Here is a 5,793-nt window from a genome sequence, read left to right as displayed (position 1 = left end):
TGTGTGTGTGTGTGTGTGTGTGTGTGTGTGTGTGTGTGTGTGTGTGTATATATATATATATATATATATATATACACACACACACACATTCATTATACGGTAAAGCTCTCTAAGATTTTTGCCATCAGAGCACAGGCTCTGCCAGTTTCTACATCAAGCTGCAAATAAATGCTCAGGCTCAGACCTAACCATCAGTCATATGAAAATTATGCAAGGACCAACATAAATTCTGAGAGGCTCAGAATCAGAACCTTGGCTATCAGGTGACGAATTCTTTTGCTCACTCAAAAAGATAGCATATTGGGACCCAGTGAGGCTTTGATCTGCTTTGTTTTAGTAGCATATATAAATGCTAATTTATATGTGATTTTATATACCTATATGTGTATGTATGTATTTATCTACCTATTATATGAGTATACAGATATAGATTCATCTACCTATCTAGTCTCTCCAGACTTGTGATTTTATCAGGCTAGTCTTCAATCCAATAGAGCACACTACAAATTAACTCCATGTGGGTGTGACATAAAATAAGGGGGACAGAAAACATCCAAAGAAGACTTGGGATGAGAAAAAAGTCAGCTTTTAACCAAATGGAAATTAATTTTAAATGCAGTGATTATTTACAGAATATATTACTGAAAACATCGATTTTGAAACCTCATGCAAGAGATAAGAAAAACAATGTTTACCACATATACCATTTGTTTACCATCACCAATGTCTACCATCTGAATCACTCATTTGGATACCCTTGGTATAGGTGGCAGCTCTGTAGATAAAAGTTTTCTAGGATTTCATCTCTGGTTTACATTTTGCAAAGAATCTTTGTTAAGGTATCAATCTCTATTGTCTTTGTTCATGTCTATGTTTATTACAGAATCACATAACTTAGGGCTGAACCTTACAGAACAAGTCCAACCCATGCCCAAAAGGAATTCCCATGACAACATATAGGACAAATGGTTTTATCCAGGCTTTGTTTGAAGACCCTTCAATGGGGGGAAATTCATTATTATGATGCCATAACAGTGCCTGTTTTCTCCCCAGGCAGCCCATTCCACTAAGGTACAGCTCTAGCTGGAAAGTTATTCCTGACATCATGCCTATATTTGCCTCTTTGCAACTAGTACTGAGGTCAAATGGAAGCAAGTCTAATCCTGCTTCGACCTGACAGCCCTTTAAATGCTGAAAGACTGCTATTATCCCTCCTCATATACACACTCCAGGTCTTCTCCAGGTTAAACTTCCCCAGGTCTTTCAACCAATGCTTCAATGACATGGACTCAGGAGCCATCACCATCCTGAGTGCCTTCTTCTGTATTTTCCCCAGTTTATTTATGTCCTTAGTATGTGACATCCAGAATTGAACACAATATTCCAAATGTAGCCTTAACATAGCAGCATATTAAGAAACTGTCACATTTATGTTTTTAATGACCTAGAAAACCAAAAAAAATTTAAATAAAAATCAACTCTCCTAATTTAAAGCTTTCTATTAAAAAAATTCGTCAATTCATTTGAAATACCATAACAGCAATAAACAAATTGTTTCAAGTTCTGCTTTTCCGCACACTTATTCAAGTCAGTATATATAAGAACAATTTTGTTACTGCTTTAGATCAAGTGCTGATTCCTTAGAGAAAATAATTTTTTAAAAAACTTTAAAAAATCTCTTACCACTACGCTCAATCACAAAGAATGTAAATCTTTAAAATAATAAAGTCATAAAATAGGAAGGAGTTACAACAATATAAATTTAGATTCTACCTCTTTTCCAGAGCCCTAAAACTTTACAAAAAAGGCCCATCAGGCACTTCCTCATGCACGTTCTCATTACTATTATGAGCAACAGTGGACATGCTTATACTCCACCCAAACCTAAGAATATTTACTCAGTAAGACTAGTGATATGAAACAAGACTAAATTGCTACAACTTTAAGGAAGCAAAGTTTCAGGTAGTACATAGTACCCTAACCCTTTTCTAAACAAATGATTAAAAAAAATTCCTTTAGTTTTCTGTGAGAAAGAATTAAAAGATTAAACTCTAAACCCTGAAACTAGGATTCTGTAACAGCTGATTTACAAGTTTTTGGGACCACTCTTTACTAAAGAGAATTAGCCCCACTAGAATTTAAAAATAAGAGCAAAATGTGGAAAATATGTTCAAATGCCAAGTCAAATTATTATTGTAAAAAAGATGATATTTCTAATACCTTGCTAAGTAAGAATTATGAGAAGAAAGGTTCTAACAACCTGACTAATTCATGAAACATTACTGGGTCCTACTGATCAAAGAGAGGCAGACAATTCAGAGACAGGGTGTCTGAATTTAAACAATATCTGACACTGAGTCTGTGACTTTGGGCAAGTCACTTGGCCTTTCTAAACTTCCATGTCTTTATCTGTAATATGGAGCTAATCAAGAAAACTAATTGTAAATCTTAAAGTGCTATACATAAAATGTGGACTATTATTATTGATGCTTATATGTGCTAAGAAACTTAAATGATAATAACTGGCATTTATATATAGCATTTTACTTTTTCCATAATAATCAGCAAGGCATGTTATTTCACTTGAGGCTCCCTTTAAGGAAGGTACTACAGGTATCATGATACCTTCTTTACTGCCTTAGAAAGGTCAAGTGACTTGACAAAGAAAATAAGGCAGCAAGGGTCAGAAGTTGGATTTGAAACCAGGTCTCCCTGATGGCAAGTTCATCAATCTTTCCACTCAATCACACTATCAGAAATAATAAAACAAAATACTTTCCCCAGAAGCACAAACATTATCTCTACAGTACAAGTAAGAAAACTGAGACTCAGACAGGCAAAGTGACAAGTCTGTGTGGTGAGGCCAGAAGCCAGGCCCAGGATTTGTGACTTCCAGAAAATGTACTTTCAGTTGAAATAAAAGTGCCATCTTGAAGTTGACCTGAGGCATTCTTAGTGGCACAGTCGCCCCTTAACCTGAATCCGGCAAGTACTGATGAGGCATCCCTTTAGAAACATACAGAATTTACCCCTCCACATTGGTCAAGAAAACAACCTGGTCTCAGGATCCAATCCAGTAAGTGCCTACTATATGCTCACCCCTGCGGTAGGTGGTACAGATACAAAGACAACATAGAGAAATGATGCTTCCATCAAGACATTCATGTTTTGGAATAGAGGGGGAAAGCAGGGTTGAGAGGATACAACATAAAAACAGGCACATGCATAATTATTATTTAAAATCAAGAACATTAACAACTGTAAAGGATTTCCTACAGGTTGTGACCCATGAAGTGAATGCTGAAGGAGATTTTAGGAAGTGACAGCAAGAAGAGAGTTCACTCTTGGCAGAGGGGATAGCCTGTACAAAGGCACAGAAGTAAAAGATGGCATGATAAATTCTGGGGAAGAAAGCAAATAAATAGGTGTGGAATCAGAGTATGTAAAGGAGTATAACAAGAAGTTTATATGTAAAGGTAAACCGAGGCCAGAGTGATGAACTTTAAATGCCAAACTAAGAGGTCTGCATTTTATCCGAGTCAATAAAGTGTCACAGAAGTTTCTTGGGAAGGAAATGATATATAGTGTGAAGAATGGATTGAAAACAGGAAAGAAAGGGATCCTGGAGTCCTAAATAGAAGGCTATAGTAATAGTATAGAAGAAAAGTGATAAGGGCCCTGGATTAGATTCACTGTGGAGGTAGAATCAATAAAATTTTGTTTAAGGACTGGAAATTAGTTCCGTTGATATTTTATCTAGGTGCACTGCTCTGAGACCATTCAGAACCATGTGCTCAAAGATTTTCATAGCAACGGCATTATGCATGTGTTTTTCAAATTATTAAGTGTAAGGCTGATTACTAATTGTTGACAGACTCTCTTACTGAACATTGTAGTAAAAAAAATTTTTTTCAGTAAGAAATGAGCCTACATAAAATTTTGTTTTGAATCCCTCTATCTATTTCCTAGACTAGGATTTGACAACTTGAGGAGAGCAAAATTGTTTTTTCATAACAGAGTATATAGGTTTCTAGAGCAAAGTGGAACACAGATGAGTTCATGTAGGGAAGCAGGTAGACTCCCACGTGTCCTTCTTTCTCTTTCTGTGGTTGTGGATGGAACGCTAGGCCTAGAGTCAGGAAGAGCCGAGTTCAAAATCAGCCCCTGACGCTTACTAGCTTTCTGACCCTGGGCAAGTCACTTAATCTCTTTCATTGCCTTAATCCACTGAAGAAGGAAATGGCAAACCACTCCAATATCTTTGCCAAGAAAACTCCATGGACAGTATAGTTCACGAGGTCACAAAGAGTTGGGCATGAATAAACAATAAACAGCAAACATTGTAAGAAACCTGAGGCTAAAGGGAGCATTTGCACAGGATGTCTGGCCTTAACAGCGCTTCTATAAACTGACAGCCTCCAGAAAGTTGCCACCTTCCTTTCAGGGACTGGCTAGACACCTAGATGTACAATGTGGACTCTGAAATCTTCCCTACTGACTTCACCTCATCCCCAAGACCTGTCAGCCCCATCAATTATCAACCCTCTGCACCTTCCTACCTCCCCCAACCACAAAGACCTGGCATATCAGTTTGAAAAGGATGCTAAGCCCTTCTCTTGACAGTGACAACTAAGTCTTTTGACATTAGCAGCATTCTTTTTGTTTGATTTCATTATACCTGCTTTTCCTCCCCCTCTAAATCCCTCTATGTGCTCATATGATAGGTGATATTCTTATTTTAAAAATTAAAGTGAACTAAAATTAATCTGGTTTTGATATATTCATGACACTCTTTGAAATGAGCATAAAAAAACAAAACATAAATGCTCTAGATAAGAACAAGTTTAACCTAATTTGACCTGGTGCAAATTACAGGGGAATAAGGATGTATTCATTATACATCTGAAGATATGAAATGGGTCATAAAACAAATTTTATCTCAAAGAATCTTATAAATTATTTTCAAAAATTCAAAAGTTATTGAAATTCAGTTATTTACTGTTGAAGATTCATAGAACTGAGTACGAAGCACAGAAGAGCAGCTGAGATCTATTAGTGCTTTAAGGTTTACAAAGTGTATACATTCTCATAGTACCCTACAAAGTAGGCAATACAAGTACTATCATTCCCATTTTGCAGATGAGAAAGGTGAGGCTCAGAAAGGCTCAGACTTGCCCACGGTCAACACAGCTGTTAAATGTTCAATGGAAGATTCAAAGCCTTTAGGTACTGTAAATCCACACTGGGACAAAGAGTCAGAGGCCACTGCCACTACAGCTCGACCCCTTGACAAGCCAGTCGGTCCCTCTGGGTCTCAGTTCTCTCCTTTGTAAAACGAAAGGGTTAGCTTCAATGCCCTCTAAGGTCCTTTCCAGCCTTAGAAGACCCCAGTCTAGGGGCCCTTCCTCCTTCAAGTCAGCTAAATTACCAAAGGCAGAAGACTTTCTCAGTCCTTATAACCTCAATGCTTTCCTCCGGAGACTTCTCGGAATTGATTCCGCATATATCTTGTTTGAACATATTTGTTTGCATGTCGTTTACTCTATTAGACTGTGAGATGGGGGGGGGGGGGCCTGTTGTTTTTGCTTTGCTTTGTATCCCCAGCGCCTAGCACACAGGAGGCACTTGATAAATGCTCCTTGTTGTTGACATCACTTCAGCTTTCCTCCTAAGTTACACAAAGGTTCTGGTAGCCAGATCCACATGAAAAACTTAAGTCTGCAAAAGGAAACGGGGCAGAAAAGAGGAGGGTCCCTCTCTTCCTTCCTGACCCCACAACAGGTGAAGGAGGGA

General features: G+C 37.8%; 1 protein-coding gene across 2 annotated transcripts in view; it reads right to left on the bottom strand.

Moving 5' to 3' along the window:
- SPAG9 (sperm associated antigen 9) overlaps nucleotides 1–5,793 on the bottom strand; it is a 140,647-nt gene that overhangs the window by 134,007 nt on the left and 847 nt on the right. The gene's annotated exons all lie outside the window — the stretch shown is intronic.

Source organism: Petaurus breviceps, unplaced genomic scaffold (assembly GCF_028583685.1).
Source record: "Petaurus breviceps papuanus isolate PSGF00001 unplaced genomic scaffold, PetGlider_PUasm1.0 90750, whole genome shotgun sequence".
Taxonomy (NCBI): Eukaryota; Metazoa; Chordata; class Mammalia; order Diprotodontia; family Petauridae; genus Petaurus; species Petaurus breviceps.
This window is presented reverse-complemented; position numbering and strand designations above follow the sequence as displayed.